The sequence below is a fragment of the Protopterus annectens genome, chromosome 10.part0 (genome assembly GCF_019279795.1).
Source record: "Protopterus annectens isolate FY-2018-M chromosome 10.part0, PAN1.0, whole genome shotgun sequence".
NCBI classification, from domain to species: domain Eukaryota; kingdom Metazoa; phylum Chordata; order Ceratodontiformes; family Protopteridae; genus Protopterus; species Protopterus annectens.
Genome location: NC_056744.1, coordinates 1,453,431,087 through 1,453,451,622, shown reverse-complemented (window position 1 = coordinate 1,453,451,622; position 20,536 = coordinate 1,453,431,087). Strand labels below are relative to the sequence as shown.

At 42.8% G+C, this 20,536-nt stretch overlaps 1 protein-coding gene across 2 annotated transcripts in view; it reads right to left on the bottom strand.

Annotated features, from left to right (window-relative positions):
* The window catches only part of EPS15 (epidermal growth factor receptor pathway substrate 15), a 2,462,763-nt gene that overhangs the window by 796,091 nt on the left and 1,646,136 nt on the right, over nt 1-20,536 (bottom strand). The window lies entirely within an intron of this gene.

The following is a 20,536-nucleotide window of genomic DNA, read 5'->3' as shown; positions in this document are numbered from 1 at the left end:
GCAAAGGGGTCCACCTCTGGTGTCCCCCACTTGTGGATTAGAAGTTTGAATGAGTTTGTTTCCATTTTCTACTTGTGTGGGTCTAGGACATTTCTGCTAAAGTCATCTGCCAGTGAATTTTGTTTGCCTGGCAGGAATTGAGCTTGCAGGTGTACTTCGTTGCTCAAGACTGCGTTCCACAGGGCCATGGCTAACCTACAGAGTGGGTAGGAATGAGTTCCCCCCTGCTTGTTTATGTACCACATCACTGTGGTGTTGTCTGTCTTTATCAGGAGATGTCCTGGAAGGATAAGGTATTTGAAGGCTGTCAGAGCATTCTGTGCAGCTAACATTTCTTTTTGATTTATATGCAGGGGAATTTGTCCTGGGCTCCATTTGCCTTGAATGCATTTGCCTGCCATGTCAGCCCCCCCATGCATTGTCTGATGCGTCTGTTGTCAGGGTATGGGCGAGGAGTTGAGTGAAAGGAAGTCCCTTTTTGTGGTTGCATGCCTCTGCCATTACACAAGGAATGATAGGAATCAGTGTTTCCAGGTCCTGAGAATGTTGATACCAGAGACTTTTTAAGTACCACTGAAGTTTCCTGATATGCAGTCTTGCACATGGAATTAGTAGAATGCATGAGACCATGAACCCTAGGGCTTGCAGTATTTTTCTTGCAAATAGCTGGGTTTTGGTGGCCATTAGTTTGAAGTAGTTTGTCAAATAAACCTGTTTTTTTCTGGAGTGAGGAATGCCATCTGGGAAGTTGTGTTCAAGCTTGCTCCCAGGAATACAATCTTTTGGCTGGGCACCAGTTGCGATTTCTTTTCATTGATGGTGGACCCAAGAGACGTTAGAAGTCTCTCTACAAATGCCAGGTGCTGAAATAGCCATTCCTGACTGTCCGCCTGAATCAGGCAATCAACCAAGTATGGGTAAATTTTAATATTTCTCTGCCTGTAGTATGCAATGGTTGGAGCCAGGCACTTTGTGAATAACCTGGGCGCAGTAGATAAGCCAAAGGGAAGTACAGAGAACTGATAGTGCCTAGAGCCTGCCCTGAAACATAGATATAACCTGCAAAATTCCCTTATGGGGATGTGTAGATAAGCTTCTTTTAAGTATAGGGTGACTAGCCAGGCATCCTTGGCTGGCATAGGAAGAAGCTGTTGCAGTGTAAGCATTCTGAATTTCTGGACCACCAGGAAGGTGTTGAGAATTGACAGATCCAGAATAGGGAGCCAAGAGCTCTCTTGTCTGGGCACCAGGAACAGTCTGGAGTAGAAACCCTGTCCTCTTTGCTCTACAGAAACAGGTTGAATAACCCTGACACTGAAAAGAGAAAGTACTTGCTTTTGAGCCTTTGCCCACTGGTTTGGAGGAAGGTCTGGCAACCCACTTGGGGTTGGCAGTGAGTGGAAGTAGAATCTGTATCCCTGGGATACAATGATTAGGACCCATCGGTCCTGGGTAATGGACATCCAGTTTTTTGCATGCAGGGCAATTTTTCCTCATAGGGGTGCAAGTACTTGGGCATGGCTGGGAAGGATGATAGTCAAGTCATTGTGAACTTTTTGCATAAGGGGGTGGCTTACCACTCCCTGTTTTTGAGGTGGGAGCACTCCATTGTTTTGATCTCTGCATACCCTGAAACTGTAGTCTTGGTGGTTTGTTGCCCCTGGGTTTGGACTGAAGGCCTGGGAGGGACTGAAAAGGACCAGTTTTTAGAAAGTCAATGCCTATTGAATCTAGGTGGTTGCACCTGCAAGAAATCTTTAACAGTCTGCATAGATTTAGCTTTTTCCTCCATCTTTTTAAGAACAACTTCTGCCAAACAAACGTTCCTGGTTTAATGGAGCATCTAGTAAATTTGTTTTGACATGGTCTGGCAAGATTAGTTCCTTCAGCCAAGTTCTCAGTACAGACCCAGTGACAGCAGCCCTGCAAGATGCTTCTAAGACATCAAAAAGTACAGTTGTATACACTTACCATAAATGTAGATGTTCGAGTGTATTCATTGTTGCAGTCATTACATTTGGGTTATCTGCCTGCAGGCAGTCCTCAGCCGGCCTGAATATCAAAGTCTTGGAACCCTGCGTCGGATGCTGTCTCTTCTTTCATAATGTCAGGTTGTCAGGGTGTATAAAACATGCAGCCGACGCCATTACATCAGTTTTTCTTGCCCCAGATGTCAGGTGCCCCATAATGGGAGGCAATTATAGGTTAGTTTACACCTCCAACAAAAAAAAAAACTACATCAGAAAGCAGAAATACACTAAACAAGAAAAAAGGTATAGCCAACAGAAGTCAGGGGCTGGAGGGAGGGTAAGCATGACTGCAACAATGAATACACTCGAACATCTACATTTATGGTAAGTGTACACAACTGTACTATATTCTTCGTGTTTCACTGTTGCAGTCATTACATTTGGGTTGATTCCCAAAGCTACGGAAGGAAGAAGAAGTTAGACATCAATAGGACCAGCTATTAAGCCCTGCAAGACTGCAGTGGCAAAACCAGCTCTGGATTTAGAAAAAAACAGGCATGTGGTAATGCTTGGTGAAGGTATGTACAGAGTTCCAGGTAGCAGCTTCTAGGATGTCCCTGGTAGGGACACCTCTGAGAAAAACTGTAGAGGTAGATGCAGCCCTGGTGGAATGTGATCTTATCCCCTGTGGAGTAGGTTTTCCATGGTGCTTATAGCAGAAATGAATGCAATGGGCTATCCACTTAGAAATTGTTTGCTTTGAAATGGCCTTCCCCTCTGCACCTGCAGCAAAGCCAGTTAGCAGCTGTTCAGATTTTCTGCGAGGCTTAGTCCTGACCAAATGAAATCCAAGTTGTCTGTGAATGTCTAAAGAGTGCAGTATTCGTTCCCCTTTCTTTTGTGGATTTGGGAAAAAAGCAGGCAAATGAATGGACTGATTAAGGGCCACACGAGTCACCACCTTAGGCATAAAGGAAGGATTGGTCCTGAGGGACACCCTGTCTGCATGGAAGATGATAAAGGGCTCCACTGCCATGAGGGCCTGTAATTCAGACACTCTTCTTGCTGAAGTGATGGCTGTCTTCCAAGAAAGGAATTTCAACTCTGCAGTTGCAGCCAGTTCAAAAGGAGGTAGAGTGAGCTTTTCCAATTCGAAGTTGAGGTCCCAGGCAGGAGAAGGGGCTCTTCCTGGGTGGTCTTAAATTTTTGGCCCCTCTGAGGAATTGCTTTAGCAGGGGGTGAGAGAAGAGGGGTGGGCTCAGTATTATAATGTGCTGAAATGGCAGAGGCATGAACCTTAACTGACGAGAAGGAAAGGCCCTTGTGGAGCACCTCTGTTAAGTACTGAAGAATATGCCATAAGCTGGGCATCGTTGTGCCCATCCCCTGAGTCTGGCTCCAGGAACAGTATCTTTTCCACTTTTCAGCATAGGATTTACTAGTACTAGGCCTCCTTGCCTCCAGAATGACATCTAGCACCTGCTTACTGAGGGGTGCTATTGGAGAGCTCAAATAATTAGCCAGGCTGCAAGGTTCAGGGCTTGAAGTTGAAGGTGCAAAATCTGGCACTCCTGTTGGGACAGCACGGAAGGGGTCTGAAGCAAGTGCCATGGTTCCAGCAGTGACATACTGTGCAAGAGAGGGTACCATTGCTGGCGTGGCCAGTCTGGTGCAATCAGTACTGTCCTTGGTTTGTCCTGTTTGATCTTTAGCAGAACTTTCGAGAGGAGAGGCACATGGGGAAAGGCATAAACTGACAGGCTTTCCCTGGTGAAGGACAGGGCATCCATTTTCCAAGCTTGACTGTGGGGAGTCCTTGTGCAGAATTTGTCCAATTGGTAGTTATGAAGGGAGGCAAACAGGTCTATCTCTTGATTCCCCCATTTGTTTCCCAAAAGGTTGAATATCTTTGGTTCCAGTTTCCACTCGTGTGGGTCCATGAGATTTCTGCTTAGGTCATCTGCCAGTGAATTTAGCTTACCTGGCAGGAATTGAGCTTGTAGGTGCACTTGGTAGCTCAAGGCTGTGTTCCACAGAGCCATGGCTAGACTGCAGCGAGGGTACGAATGGGTTCCCCCCTGCTTGTTTATGTACCACATAACAGTGGTGGTGTCTGTCTTTACCAATAATTGTCCTGGAAGAATGTGGTCTTTGAAGGCTGTCAGGGAATTCTGTACAGCTAACATTTCTTTTTGACTGATATGCAGGTGCATCTAACTTGGGTTCCATTTGCCCTGAATGCACTGCCATGCCAAGTGAGCCCCCCCATGCATAGTCTGATGTGGCTGTTATTAGGGTTTGGGTGGCAGGGGGTAGAGTGAATGGGAGCCCCTTGTTGTGGTAGCAGGCCTCTGCCCACCAAAGGAACTCTGTCTTTATACAAGGTATGATATGAATCACTGATTCCAGGTGCTGAGAATGTTGACACCATAGGCTTTTTAGATACAATTGTAGTTTCCTCATATGCAGTCTTGCATATGGAATTAGCAGAATGCAAGAGGCCATGAACCCTAGGGCTTGCAGGATTTTCCTTGCAGATAGCTGGATCTTTGTGGCCAGTAGTTTGAAGGAGGCTGTCAAACTTGCTTCTCAAGCGTGAGGTAAGCCATCTGGGAAGTTGTGTTCAAGCTTGCTCCAAGGAATACAATTTTTTGGCAGGATACTAGATGAGATTTCTTTTCGTTTATGGTGTAACCCAGAGAGGTTAGAACTTTCTTTACAAATGCCAGATGTTTTAGCAGCATGTCCTGGCTTTCTGCCTGAATTAGACAATCGTCCAAGTATGGGTATATTTGAAAACTTCTTTGCCTGCAAAATGCAATGACTGGGCTAGACACTTTGTGAATACCCTGGGCGCAGTAGATAAGCCAAAGGGAAGTGCAGAGAACTGATAGTGCATGGAGCCTACCCTGAAGCGTAGGAATTTCCTGCACGATTCCCTTAATGGAATGTGTAGGTAAGCTTCCTTTAAGTCTAAGGTTACCAACCAGGCATCTTTGCCTAGCATAGGAAGCAGCTGCTGAAGTGTTAGGATTTTGAATTTTGGGATTACCAAAAGGTGTTTAGAATAGAGAGGTCCAGGATAGGACGCCAGGAGCTGTCTTTTCTGGGTACCACGAAAAGTCTTGAGTAAAAATCTTGTCCCCTTTCTTCTGCTGGGACAGGTTGAATAGCCCCGATACTTAGGAGGGAGAGAACCTGCTGTTGGACCTCTGCCCACTGGTTTGAAGGTAGGTCTGGCCAACCGTTTGGGGTTGGTAAGGTGTGGAAGTGGAATCTGTATCCTTGGAAAACAATATTTAAAACCCATTTGTCCTGGGTAATGAGTTCCCAGTTTTTTGCATGCAGGGTGATCTTTCCTCCTAAGGGAGCAGGTAGTTGAGCAGGGCTTGGAAGGTTTAAGGTTAAGTCGTTGTGACATTTTTCCATAGGGGGTGTCTTACTACTTCCAGCTTTGGAAGCGGGAGCCCCCCACTGCTTAAGCCTGTGAGTACCTTGAAACTGTAGCCTAGGTGGTCTGCTGCTCCTGGGTTTGGACTGAGAAGGCCTAGAAGAGACAGGAAAGGACCAATTCTTAGAAGGCCGATGCCTACTAAATCTGGGAGGCTGTACTTGCAGGAAATCTTTAACAGTTTGCATAGATTTAGCTTTTTCCTCCATCTTTTTAAGAATAACTTCTGCTTTGTTGCCAAACAGGTGGTCTTGGTTTAAGGGAGCATCCAGTAATTTAGCTTTAACATGATCTGGCAAGTTTTGCTCCTTAAGCCAAGCATGCCTTCTAAGAACAGATCCAGTGACAGCAGGCCTGCAAGATGCTTCTAAAGAGTCAAAACCACATTGCAAAGTATGTTTACCAACTTGTTCAGCAGAATGCATTAAATCCTGTAATTCTTTATGTTCAGCACAGTCAGGAATCATCATTTTCTGTTTAAATAGTCCCATAATATGCTGCTGATACTTTAACATATGAAACTAACAGTTTAAGGCCCTAATGGCCAAAGAAGCAGAAGTGTATACTTCTTACCCCATCTGTCCAAGGTCCTGGAATCTCTATCAGGGAGGAGTAGGATTTTTGGCTATAGTAGCCTTAATGCCTTTAGGTCCTTGGGAAATGGTCTCTGGGTCTGCAGTAGGATTCTTGAAGAGGAACTTGTGAGAGTCAGGTACTCTGTAATACCTCAATGTTATGCATTGAGAAAGGGTTGTTTAACCTGAAAGCTTTGTGTTGTTTACATAAAGGTTTTTTACTCAACGGTCGTGTTTTTTGGATTTGAATTTGGATTTACTCTGTAATACCTGTCAGGTTTCCTGGGAGCTGGAGGTAAAGTGTCTGGGGCAGGCTAGATTCCAAGAAAGCATCATCTACAATGTCCAGGACAGGAGGGATAGCTAAAGGCCTGTGTTGAAGGAGAAGTAAGAATTCTCTAAGCCTCTTTTTGGAGTCAGAGCAATCCTGGCTTTCCCAACGGAAATGCTCCCCAAGAGTGTGCAAGGTTTCACCAAAAGAAAAATCTTCTGGGGGGGAAGCAGAGGGAATGGAATACTCTGCATCATAAAGGCAAATCCTGGTAATCAGACGAAACAGAAATTTCAGAATCCTGATCAGAAGAATCAGAAGGAAAAACAGTTCTAAGTCTCTTAGAGGGTGAAGGCTGGTTTCCCCTAATTAAAGTAATAAGGTTTTCAGCCATTCTAATCATTTGTTTTTCAGGCATATGGGCCTGACCATGCGGTTTGGATGTCGGTTTTCTAGGCGTTGGTCGAGTTGTAGGCCTTGAAGAAGAAGATGGTGTCGGTTTGAAATGCAAGTCAGTAGGTCTGAATACACTCTCAGAAGCCGGTGCCTGCACAGCGGCTCCGGACCCATCCAAGATAGAGACATCCAGAGGTTCCATAGTTGAAGCATCATCTCGCGGCATACCGGACTCCGAATGGGTCTCACTAGAGGCCTGCGAATCTGAAGTAGCGGGTATCAGGGGCTGCGAAAGAGCCTCACTGAGTACCGGTGGATTGGCGACTAGCTTAATGGAAACATCGTTGGCAGTTTTGGACCTATGCGGTCTGTCTCTGTCTTTATCCTTACGTTTTTACAAAAGATCGGTAGTCAGATGGCTTATCAAAGCCATTTCGGAATACAGAGAAAGAGAACGAAAGAATTTAGCGACAAAGATAGCCCGACGACAAATAGTTCAGGCATTAAACAAGGCACAAAACCGACAGCGAGGAACGTTGGAGTCTGGGCTTAAACAGGTGACGCAGTAAGAATGAAAATCTCTGTGAGGTATTTGCTTTCCACAGGCAAGACAATTGTTAACTTTTCTGACATCAGTTAGAAAAAGAAAAAAGGATCCCCAATGGGATACTTAGCTTTAGAAGACTTCAGGTCTGAAACTCGAAAAACAAAAATTTCAGATAGCGGCCGACCGGCACTTGCAAACCGCTTCTGCTTCGGGCTCCCACGCGACAAGAAAAGCTGATGTAATGGCGTCTGCATGTTTTATACCCCTGATGACCTGAAGTCATGGAAGAGGTGACAGCATCCAATGCAGAAATCCCAAGACTCTGGTATTCGGGCCAACTGAGGGCTACCTGCAGGCAGATAATTCAAGTGTGATGACTGCAACTGTGAAACACAAAGAATATCTGCTATTAAGGTGCTTAAGAAAATTTGGGGAGAAATAATCCCCTTTCAGCAGGGAATATTACTTATTGTTGGGGGCTAGAATTTGATTTGCAACATTAAGTATGTATCTGGGGACCTAGAAGGGAAAATATAACAAAAGAGGTTTGATTTCTGAAGAAATTTATGAAAATATTTGGTATGGAACATGTGAGCTCTGTAGAAGGAACTTGGAGAAAATTTACATATTATTGCCCAAGGTACAATAACTGCGCTAGACTAGACAGGAATATTTCACAGGAACATGTACATTTAATTGAAAGCTTCGACACATTCAATAAATACTTACGATCATATGCCAATAACAACCAAAATAAAATGTAGCACAGGTTCAAATGGAAATCAAGAAAAAGCACAAATGTAAATATATGTGGAAGACTTAGGTATGCCAAGGTTAGAGGTAGATGAGGCTCAACATTTAACAGAAAAGATAGGAGTAGAAGATGGGGAAAAAAGATATATAATTGGGAACATATTTTCTGGGAGTGGTGTGAGTTGGCGAACTTTAAGTATTCCCAGAGGGATGCACTGTCGAAGATGCTGGGTGGGTAAGACTGGTGTGACAAAGGAGATGATTTTCTGAGCTATGATACAGAATTGAAACTGCCTAGCCATGGTGAGGCATTGCTGTGTCAAATTATGGTGGCTGTCAAAAAAGCAGTTACTACAAAATGGAAATCAAAATCTAAGCCAACTACACTAGAAGTAGTGAATATAGTAACAGAAATAAAACAACTGCACTTAAGATTTTTAGAAAAGGGTAGGAGCAAACTACATGGGAAAAATGGGAACTGTGGGAACAATACATACAGAGGAGGGTTGAGGTTTAAAAGAAGACAGGACTTACATGAGCTATGTAATGTTTGACTGAAAATGATAGGGTAGATTATAAGCAATGTACAATGTTTGCAACTGGGAGTGTGTCATTATGGTTTGTGATGTGAAATACCTGCACTGAGGATTGTGTCGGTGTGGTTTGTTTTCATGTATATTAATGTATGACTGCCTATGTCATAACTAATGGTTTAATAAACATGTTCCTTGTTTAAAAAAGGGGCAGGAATTGAATAATTTATGAAATGTTGTTTAGGTTATATGATATATAGCAATAAATATGAAGTATGTTTGTAAACATGAATTTGTTAATACAGTTTGATTTATAAATGTAAATTTGCCTATGTCATGAGTGATAATACAATAAAGGTGTTTAAAAAAAGACAGAAGTAGACGACATAAAAAGGGTGATGTATAATCAATATGCAGGAAAGACTCCAGGAATAGATCATATTCCTGAGGAAGTTTGGTAGCTAGGAGAGAAGAAAATAATAAATATCTGGAAGGTTTTGTTTCACAGTAGTTTGAGAGGAGGGGAAGCACCAACATCCTGGATGAAAGCTGTGGTGTCTATAATATCTAAATACAGTAAAGACCCATCAGACCCAGCCTCATATAGGCCCATTTCAACTTTAAAACAGGACTGCAAAGCTTTTAATATCTATAATAACTAATTAATGGCAATGATGTTGCCAAAATTGATAGGTATGGATCAATGTGGTTCTATAGAGAGGAGACAGACATTTAACAACACAGAACAATGATGAATCAACGGAATGCAAAATATAATACCTGATGTTCTGATCATTGTTACTGTAAAGAATAAAATATGTACGTACATTAAGAAAACTAATCATTATTTTATGGTAGTTGTGTACAGACAACTCAGTAAAGGAGTGATGGTATGGTTGGAGGGTGCATTGGTCCATTAACCCATCTATGGCCCTATTTGATTATGTTCTAGCTGGTTTGATGTGTCATTTCACTGCATGGGATTCTTCTTAACTATTGCAATTTGCAGAGTGCCCCTTAAAGCACAATATTATAGATAAACGAGTGCTTACATCATTAGATATTTAAGTGCGTCTCCTGTATTAGACAATTTTTGTCTTCTGTATGTTCCCTTTGGTTTAATGGTACTTCATTTGCTGTGACTGCCCTGTATCATACAAGAGTTGCATGTTAATAATTTCATATCTTATTCAGTGTAGCTCACCTGTGACCTTTCTGGGGTGGGGGTGGGGGGGGCACTATAACAGTATATTACAAGATTTGGGTTTATTCGTCATATAAACAGTGCTAGTCCATACAAATGTTCAAAAGTATCTGGTTAATATGACAATTTGAAAAAGGTTGCTGTTGAGCAACTACTTTTTGATAACACTTCTTCTTCTTCTTTCAGCTTTTCCCGATTAGGGGTCGCTGCAGCAGATCAACTGTCCGCTCATGATTGGCAGTGGAGTTTTACGGTGTTGAGTTGCCAGCCCGGTGCCCAACCTTCCACGGAAGGCACACACAAGCAAGCACTCACTCCTAGGGTGAATTTATAGTGTCCAATCCACCGCCAGCATGTCTTTGGGATGTGGGAGAAAACCGGGGCACCCGGAGGAAACCCACATGACCACAGGGAGGACATGCAGACTCCACACAGAAGGCACCCCAGCTGAGGATCAAACTGGAGAACCTTTTGCTGTGAGGTGACAATGCTAACCGCTGCACCACTGTGGCCAGCCACACTTTTTGATACAGCACGAAAACTTTCAGCACATTGACTTATGCAACAGAAAGAACTATATCCAAACTTATGGAACCTATTTCAAGAAAAATAACCAGAGATCTTACAGCAGTAATAGACATACTTCATACATTTTATGAAAACGTGTACAAAGCAAAGGAATGGGAAACTAAGAAAAGGCACAAACAGCTAAGAAAGAAGATGGAATAAGACAGTGACACACAATCAATCAACAGGAAAGTATCCAGACAGTATTTCTGCTAAAATTTGGAATTTATAAAGGAAGAGAGACCTCTAAGGTATGTTCACCAATATTTTAAAGGTAGGGGGAACAGCAGTATCTCGGAAAAAAGCAGTTATGGTATTATTAAAAAAAAAATAAAGATCTTTCCATTACAGCTTCATACAGACCTGTTTATTTTTTAAAAACATTACTACAAATTGTTTAAATCTATATTGGCTAAAAGAATGTCAAATATATTACCACAACTGATTGATATGAATCAATGCTGATTTGTGGAGGGGAGGTAAACATTTTCTATAATTGGACAATGATGATCAAAAGGGAATTGTTGTAAAAGAAAACACTACTATTGTTAGCGAGTCTTGATGCAGGGAAAGCATTAGACACAGTAACTTGGGACTTTACAGGTAGGGAAAGGCAGCATTTCATTTGCAGAATGAATAGTGTTTTAAAAGGGAGAATATATGAAAGACTGGAGTTAAGAATTACTTCAGGAGGGTTTTTTTTCTGATAAGCTGCATTTCAACATAGGGGTAGTGATTTAAACTCTAGCCCACAAACTAATACCAACCCCAGCAAAAAACTAACAATAGGATATTTGGATTCTCAAAGTCTTAAAAAGAAATGGGTCGACTTTGAGGAATGGAATGAAACATAATAAGAAGTTATGTACCTACCATAACGTTCCATGTTAGTTGTCTTCATCTTGCCTTCTTTCTTGCTGTTTGGGATCGGAGCCGATCCTCGGCTCCGATTCGGCCATCTTCAATAGCTCAAGAGCTGTTTACTGGCTCGAGGCTACCCCTTATCCTATAATGTCTAGCGATAGCTACCCAGATCTCGTTTGAAATAGCTAAACCAGACACAAGAGAAAAAACAGTTATCAAAAAACTGGTTGTTCCCAGCATTCTAATATCTAGAATAGTTTAGGAAGACCTGGCCAGAAGAATAACAATAAAAGAATAATCAGCCAGTGAAAAAAGGAACTCCTATCAATCCACTAGGATGGGGGATGGCGGGAGGGACGCATGAAAGAAGGCGAGATGAAGACAACTAACATGGAATGTTATGGTAGGTACATAACTTCTTAATGTTAAGTTGTCTACCTTGCCTTCATTCTTGCTGTTTGGGACAGCGTCCCTAGCACCTAACACCCTGGGTGGCTCAGTGGAACAGACTCTTCAGAACAGTGGAACCAAAGTCAGCTCTGCTCCGGGAGACCATATCCACCTTGTAAAGAGAGATAAAGGTATGAGGGTTTGCCCATGTGGCAGCTGCACAGATGGAATCCATGGGCAACCTAGACTGAAAGGCTACTGAGGTGGCTAACGCCCTAGTAGAATGACCTTTCGGTTTAATTGGTAACTCTTTGTTCCTTAACTGATAAACAAAAGTAATAGTGTGGGACAACCATCTGGATAAGGTCACCTTGGAAACTGGGAGACCTTGTTTAAGGCATAAGAAAGGAATAATTGGTCCGACTTTCTTATTTCTTTAGTTCTGTGCAGGTAAAAACACAACTGTCTATGAACGTTCAATTGAAGTTTGTACTCTGCCTTGTTGCTATGATTTGGGAAGAACACAGGGAGATCTATAGATTGGTTTAAATTATTTTCTGAGCAGACTTTAGGAAGAAACGAAGGATTAGTCCTCAGAGCAACTCTGTCTTTGTGAAACACCAGGTAGGGAGGACGAACACATAGTGCCTGGAGTTCTGAGAAATGCCTAGCTGAAGTGATAGCTACCAGAAAGAGTGTCTTCCAAGACAGAAACTTGATGGAGCAGGAAGCTGCTGGTTCAAAAGGGGGCAGAATTAAAGAAGTTAGGACTAAATTAAGGTCCCAAGGGGGAGGAGGATCTCTCACTGGAGGTCTAAGAAGAGATGTTCCTTTCAAAAAAGCTTTACAGAGCTTATGAGACAATGTTAGAATTTGACCAATCAATATGAAAATTAGAAATGGCCACTAACTGTACCCTAATCGTAGCGGAAGCGGCCCCGGAGTGAAACAGCTGTGCCAGGAAATCCAGAATTTCGTGGAGTGGGGCTGAGAAGGGATCCACATTCCTAGACTCTGCCCAACAAGAAAAACGTTTCCATTTGCTAGCATAAGTATTTCTCTTTGTAGACTTGTGAGAGGAGATGATAATCTCACGTACTGCTGGGGAAATGCTGGAAAGCCTGGCTAAGGTTGGAAGTGGAGCAACCAAGCTGTGAGCTGGAGAGTTTGGAGGAATTGATGCAACCCGCCTGATTGATGAATCAGGAGATCTGGAATTGGGTCCAGAGTCCAGGGTTGATCGAGAAGGTAATGGTGCAGGAACGGGAACCATATCTGTCGAGGCCAGTAGGGGGCAATGAGGATCATTTTGCAACCCAACGATTTTGCTTTCTGTATGAGTTTTGGTATCAGGGGAAATGGAGGAAAAGCATAAAGAAGTCCCTGAGGCCAATCATGGACTAGAGCGTCTCTGGGTATGTGACCTGGAAGCGGAAGAAGGGAGTAGTAGCTGCTGCATTTGCTGTTGAAGGGGGTGGCAAATAGATTGCAGCAAGGCTGTCCCCATTTGCGGAAAATAAGATCCGCAACTTCCTGATTCAGAGACCACTTGTGAGGCATGAGAATAGCTCTGCTGAGCCTGTCCGCTATGACGTTGGATTTCCCAGAGATATGCATCGCGATCAGAAAACGTTGGGAGGAAATCGCCCACTGCCAAAGTCTGAGTGCTTCTTGACACAGGGGGTAGGATCTGGTTCCGCCCTGCTTCTTGATGTACCACACCACTGACATGTTGTCTGTTTGAATTGCAATGGTCCCGGAAGGAAGAGCTTGCAATGCTAGGAGCACGGCTCTCATTTCTAAGACATTTATATGCAGATGGTACTCGTGAGGTTGCCAAGTGCCTTGGACTGTCTTGCCCAGATAATGTCCCCCCCCTCCCTATCAGGGAGGCGTCTGTCGTCACTGTAGCTACCGGAGGGGGTTGTATGAAAGGTCTTCCCTGAGTAACTAATGGAGAGACCATCCACCAAGAAAGGTGTCTTTTGCATGCCTCCGTGATAAGGATCATGTGAGACAAAGGTAGCTCTTGGAAGGACCACTGTGTGAAAAGAAGCCACTGAAGAATTCTCATGTGGAAGCGCGCTAGTCGGATTAGAAGAATGGCCACTGCCATGGAGCCCAGAGTTTGAAGGACCTGACTTGGATCCTTTTGCTCTGCATTAGAATTTGCACTTGTTGGCAAATTGTGGACACTCTTTCTAGTGGTAACCTTGCGAACATATCCCTTGTGTTTAAGTCTGCTCCTATGTAAGTAATAGATTGACAAGGCAACAAGGCAGATTTTTCGAAATTTATTGTAATACTTAGCTAGGTGCAGGATGTGATTGCATAATCCTGCGCTTGTAGGAGTTGATGCCTGGTGGTAGCAGTGAGGAGCCAGTCGTCTAGATATGGAAACACCTGGAATCCTTGACGTCTCAAGTGAGCTGTGACCACTGCCATACACTTGGTGAACACCCTGGGGGCTGTGGTGAGACCAAAGGGCAGAGCTCAGAACTGGTAATGACTGGCCCCCACCCGAAAGCGAAGAAATCTCCTGTAGCATCTGTCCATCTTGATATGGTAGTACGCATCCTGAAGATCTATCGAGCACATCCAACTGTCCTGACCCAGAAAGGGTAGAATGGACTGTAACGTGACCATCCAAAACTTTATTCTTTGTACAGACTTGTTTAGTCTACTGAGATCCAGAATCATTCTCCAGTCCCGTCTTTTTTGGTACCAAAAAGAACCTTGAGTAAGTTCTGGATCCATGCTGGTCTGTGGGGACTTCCTGGATGGCTCTTTTTTCTAGCAGTTTTGAAACTTCTATTACTGCTTGCTCCTTCAGATTGGGTGGTACATCTGGAAGGATTTTCTTTGACTGTAAGGGGGGTTGATGGAAGGGAATTTTGTAACCTCCGGATATAATGGATCATACCCCATCTGTCTTTTGTTAAATTTAGCCAAGCTTTTGGGTACAGTGAAAGTCTTCCCCCGACTGCCTCCAGAGGTGAGCAGCCGGGCAACCCTTCAGGGATGCTGGAAGGGCTTATCAGAGAAAGATTCTCTGTTGCCCTGGTTCTGCCACGTGGGCAGCATCTATTATTACTGTTTCCCCCTCTGCCTCTGGAAGAAAAATCACTACGTGTGTCAGGCAAGGCTCCCTGAGATTTACAGAACCACATTTTCCCACTCTTCTGACCCTTGGGGTAAGGTCTAGAGGGAGTGGAAAAACAGACTCCCACGGCAGAGAGAGTCTTGCCTTCTTGCTCACACCTAGTCAACATGTCTTTCAACTGTGGCCCAAAGAGAAAGGAGCCATCAAAGGGGGTATTGGTGAAGGACGCTCGAAAGGGTTCTGCAAAGTGAAACAGCCGCATCCACGCATGCCTCCTGAGGGCTACACCCATGCCCGCAGCTCTACTTGCTCCATCGGCTGCAGAGGAAATGAGCCTCATGGAGGAGTTAACTATAGAATTAAGCGTCGCTAGCTGGGAAGCTACTTTGGCTTGTGCTCCCTCAGCTGTAGGATCTTGAAGGGTATCTCCAAGCTATTTAAGGAGATCCCTTTGAAGTCGAGTAAAATGACATAGATAGTTCAGTGACCTCATGTAGAAGGTCGCTGAAGCAAACATTCGCTTTCCGTACCTGTCCATCGTCCTAGACTCCTTCTTAGGGGGATGAACAGATGAAGAGGTCTCTGCTAGCTCTTTTTTGGTGGCTGCTGCTACCACCACGGCATCAACGGGCACACCCTTAGAAAGGAACTGCTTATCCTGGGGGGCTGTAATAAATTTACTAGGTCTGTTTGGAGTTGGTTCCACTGTGTCCGGAGCTGACCAAGCCTTACGAGCCACTACGGACATAAGTGGGTTCGAAAGACGGAGAAACCCAGGAGGTGGAAGGTCGGGAACCGAAAGCATCCAGGAATACACACTCATCCTCAGTAGGGGCTAGGGGATTCCAGTTCCCCCTCTGCCTAAGCATTTCCAGGATGTCTGAGAAGGAAACATCTTCAGAGGGGGATCTCAGGGACCCTTCCGATTCATCTAAGTCTGAATCAGAAGTGACAGACTCAGGGGAGTCAATGTGCTTCCTCTTGCACTTCCTCTTCCAAGGGGGCTCCTCTGAGTGATCAGGGGAGGCCTCGGAAGAAGAGGAAACACCTAATGGGATGTCCTGGAGCCTTGGTTCCCCACGCTTGGGGTCTGGAGGAGGAGCAGAGGTTGGCACAGGCACTATGGGGGATGGAGCTGATGGGGCCAGTAGTGGAGCTGACTTGGGGGATAGCACACTCCACATGACCTCAAAGGCATCCCTGTCTCAAGGCAGAGAAAGCTCCGGTTCCGAAGAAATAGGACTCTTTCTCCATGCCGAGGGGGATGGCTCAGAGGCCGATGCCACTCACTCCCTCAGAGCCGACGAGGGAGCCTCGGCATCCAGATCCCACGATGGAAGGTACCATCGAGGTAATTGGAGCCGATGTCGGAACCGAAGGAGATATGGTTATCGGAGCCGACGGTTCCACTACTCGAACCCCAACGAACTCCGGCTCCGAACTCATTGGAGTTGGAGGAGGAACATCAAGTGAAGTGGATGGAGCCAATACCTGTTGAGGAGGGCTGGACAACAATTTAGTTAGTGCCTGCGACTTTAGCAACCTACTGACTACTCTCTCCAGATCATGATCCGACAGCCTAGAGGATCAAGAGGAGTGAAAGGATCGGTGGCTATGCTCACTTTGAAGTAATAGACCGAGGAGCCGAATGCACCAACTCTAAGGAAGGGGACCTCAGCCTCTTGTGGCTCCGCAATGGCTCCGAAGCCTCCGATGGAGCCGACGGGGAGGTTGTATTGTCGGTGCCAGCCAGAACCAACTTAGAAGGTGGAGCCGACGGTTTAGAGGATTTTGGGGATTTCACTGGCTGTGAACTCTTTGCCGGTGAATCCTAAGGTTTTAACAGACCCCAAAGAATCAGTTTGCTCTTACGCTCCTGCAGAACTCTTGGACTAAAAGCATGGCAAATAGAACAAGAGTCTTGCAGGTGAACAGCGCCCAAACAGTAGACCCAACTATTGTGCCCATCTGTCAGAGATATTTTCTGGCAGCATGAGTCACACTTCTTGAATCCAGAAACCTTAGCTTCCTTAGACATGACTGTACCAAAAAAGGGAAGACTAAGTAAGTAAACACAGACAAAAAACAGTACTACACTAGACAAAACACACCAGTACTATCTATAACTATGAAGGAAATCTAAGATATAATATAATTAATTATTATTATATATATATATATATATATATATATATATATATATATATATTTATTTATTTTTTTTTTTTTACAATAAGGGAAAAAAGAAGAGCCTCTAAGTTAAACGGCTAACCTAGGGATGGGGAAGGGGCGGAGAACTCTCCAACTTAAACGAGTTCTATCAAAAAAGGTAGCAACACTATAGAAAATACAACTACAACACGTATAACTAACTCTAAATAGAAAGGATACTAGAAAATTCAAATTCTAAGGAAAGTTTACACAAAAAGTTAAACTATATGAGCCTGAGCCAGAAAAATGACACCCTCACAGCTGAAGCGGTAAACGAGACCTGGGTAGCTACTGCTAGGCATTATGCGATAAGGGGTAGCCTTGAGCCAGTAAACAGCTCTCGAGCTATTGAAGATGGCCGAGTCGGAGCCGAGGATCGGCTCCGATCCCAAACAGCAAGAATGAAGGCGCGATAGACAACTTAACATCAATAATAAAGTCAAAGCAATCTTGAAGACTTCGCTCAAGGACTGCTCATACATATCACATTTAAAGAGACCAAGTAAACATAACTCTTTGATAACAGACCATGTACCACAAAGAGTGGGAAAGTTATGCTTTTGTTCGACTAACAGCTGAAAGTAACTATTATTCTGACAAAAATCCAAAATGGCTTCTTGTAGAATTAACATTGACTAAACATTCAAAAATCTATTTAATAACTATGAATATCCCCCCCTTCTTCAGCACCTTTCAGTCAGTGCTAAATTCTACACTAAACTTCTCAAACTAGCACAAACTCATTCTCCTGGGTGACTACAATATTGACTGGAAAAGCTATTAAAAGTATCTCTAAGTGCCTAAGACATGCATTTCCTTTTAATATTTCAAAGTAGTACTACAAGACACAATATCAATGTTAAACTGAAACTCAAACAACAGTTCTTTAATTGAATTACAAATATTGTTCATTAAGTATTCTTCCACAAACAAATTATCAAAATCCTGTTGTCATAACATGATCTGTCAAACATTTCGGACTTCCACCAATGCCTTTACAGTTGCAACACTCCTACTGCCACCCTTTCTACATTCTACACTGTAATCAATGCCACACAAAATGTGTTATTTCCTTTAAAGAGAGCTAGGAAATATTGACATCTGGATTACTGAGACCCCTGAAACTCAAGTGAAAAACATAAATGCAGCCTGGAAATCCTGTAATGATGATGACAGTACACTGTAACAAATGTGAAGAGTACTGTATGCTCAGAAATGAAACTCACAAATACCAATGCTGCCAAGCCTCAATACCTAAAAGAATCACAGTCTTGGACAGCCCCACAAAAACTGTCAGTCCATTAAATCAATCACCTGCAACAAGATTATGTCCCAAAAATTCAAAATCTGTAGACGTCACAAAAGAACTAATCAACCATTACGAAACACACATTACCAACCCAACCTCACCTCAAAGCCTATCCAAACAAAGCAACACCTTTTCATAAATCACTTGAATTCCTGTTATTCTGCTTCAGGAATATTTCTCATTTAACAGTGCAAAAGCTACTGGACAAAATTATCATTAACTAAAACCCTAAGCTTCACACAAATCATTCAAAGTTATTAAAAAGTGGCAGACATATGCAAACCAGTCTCATTAATCTGCAACCTCTCCTTAACCATCCAAACTGTGCCTTCCAGTTTCAAGCATGCTCTCAATGTTCCTCGTTCCAAAGCCAACAACCCTAATTCTCCAACTGATTTCAGACCTACTGCACTAACACTGGAGAAACTATTCAGAAAAGTAACAGTTTCTCAGACAGTCATTATTTTCACTCAGTAACAGTGCTATCATATTTCTCAACTGTACAGATTTTCGCAGAATGTCCAGATTTTTGCCTCATATTTTTGGTCTGTCCCTCATAAAATTTGTGGTTTTCTGTCAAATCACTGAGGATTGAAGTCAATAAATAAGGAAATTAATTTGAGTTACAGACATCACATCATTCAGAAAATGCATGCTAATACAAAACCTGTCATTCTGGCAACATTCTAAGTTTATAGCAGCAATATTTAAAATGTGTCCCTATTTTTGAGCCTTTGTCTCCCCAAAATGTTAGGCTTTGTCCAGATTTCTTGCACTAAGAGGTTGAGAGGTATGAGTGCTATACACGTTTACAAATACCACCTTTTCTATGAACAATGTTCTAATGACAGCAGCCATATTCCTTGACCTTAACAATCAAAACATTAGACCATAATATTCTGATTAATTGAATATCACAGGATTTTCCAATGCAGTACACCTATGGTTCAGAAGCTATCTGACAAACATATCCTTTACTATTATAGACTCTAAGAATAATTCAGTCACTGGATAAATGAATGGAGGTGTTCCCCAAGAACCTGTGTTAGGCCATTTGCTATTTTTCTCTTTTCATTAAAGACCATGTGTAAAGGTTTTCCCGTCATTTCTTTTTGCCATATGTATGCTCTCATCATATAAAGTAGGCTTTTGTGATGATGAAACATGTCTTTTTTATTTTAGTTACTTAGTCAAACTATAATTATTACAATTAATAAAACTGTTTGCATTTTCTGTATTCTGAACACCTGTCCAATTACTTCAAGAATCTGTGTCATCTGGCTTTCCCTTCTGTTGGTTTAATAGTGGTGAGGTAAGTTTTCTGTACTCTGCAGCAGATTTCTGTACAAACGAGTGACTCAGATTACAGCACAGTCACCCACCCAAACAAATCAATAAATAATGGGTCTCTGCACCTTAAACTACTGAATGTCATACGTTTTTCCCTCTGTTAGACAGCTACATGAAAAGATCTTTCTGTAACCTAAGCTCCACTGTCAACTCCTTAAACTAACCTCTACTGTATTAGCATGCTTCTCTTCCACTGCTGCCTCACTTTGACAATCGAATTTTGTATCAAGGATGTGATGTGCAATTGCAGCTGTTACTGCTTTTAAAGCCTGGGTTGTTGGCTGTGGCTGAAAAAGAGATCACAGACCAGTTCACATACATGGCTAACAAATATAAAGAAGACATAAACCAAGTAAGGGTGTTCCCTTTCCCCTCTGCCATTTGGTTTATATTTCAAACCATCAACAAACAAAACAAGCTTCATGAATTCAAAGAGACAACTGTGTGGTAATACAAGAAAGTCATCCTCATCTGGATATGATATTACTTTGTACTTGGCAAATACAGATAAGGACATTTCAGTGTTGTGGAACATTTTGAGATGGTGGTTTTAAATCTTTTCTGGATATAAAAAGAAGATAAAACAAAAACTACAGCATTAAACTATAGAACAACATATGAACTGGTTCAGTAATGCTCGTTAGAACATGATTTGGTAAAGTATTTAGCTGTATGGATTAAAAAGGATTTTGTTAACCGTTATATGTGAACATGGGAAGAGACTACACAGAAAATACAAAAATGAATAAACTGAAAATTCTTGATTATGGATATAGATAATAAGAATCAAAGGACACAACGATACAGGAACTTTCACTGGCGACAGCAAAGATCGAACAAGTAGTGAACTAGTGAGTGAGGGGGATAAGCTTCTTGACGCAGGTAATCTCTGACAGTCATGAGTGCAAATACATCTATTAGCATGGACCCTTCCAAAACAAGATGCAGAACAGTGATTGCTGGAAAGAATAAACACAACCTTATCAAATGGGGTCCCCCCATCTAGGTTTCTGTGGCAATGTACTGTCTGACAACTATAAAT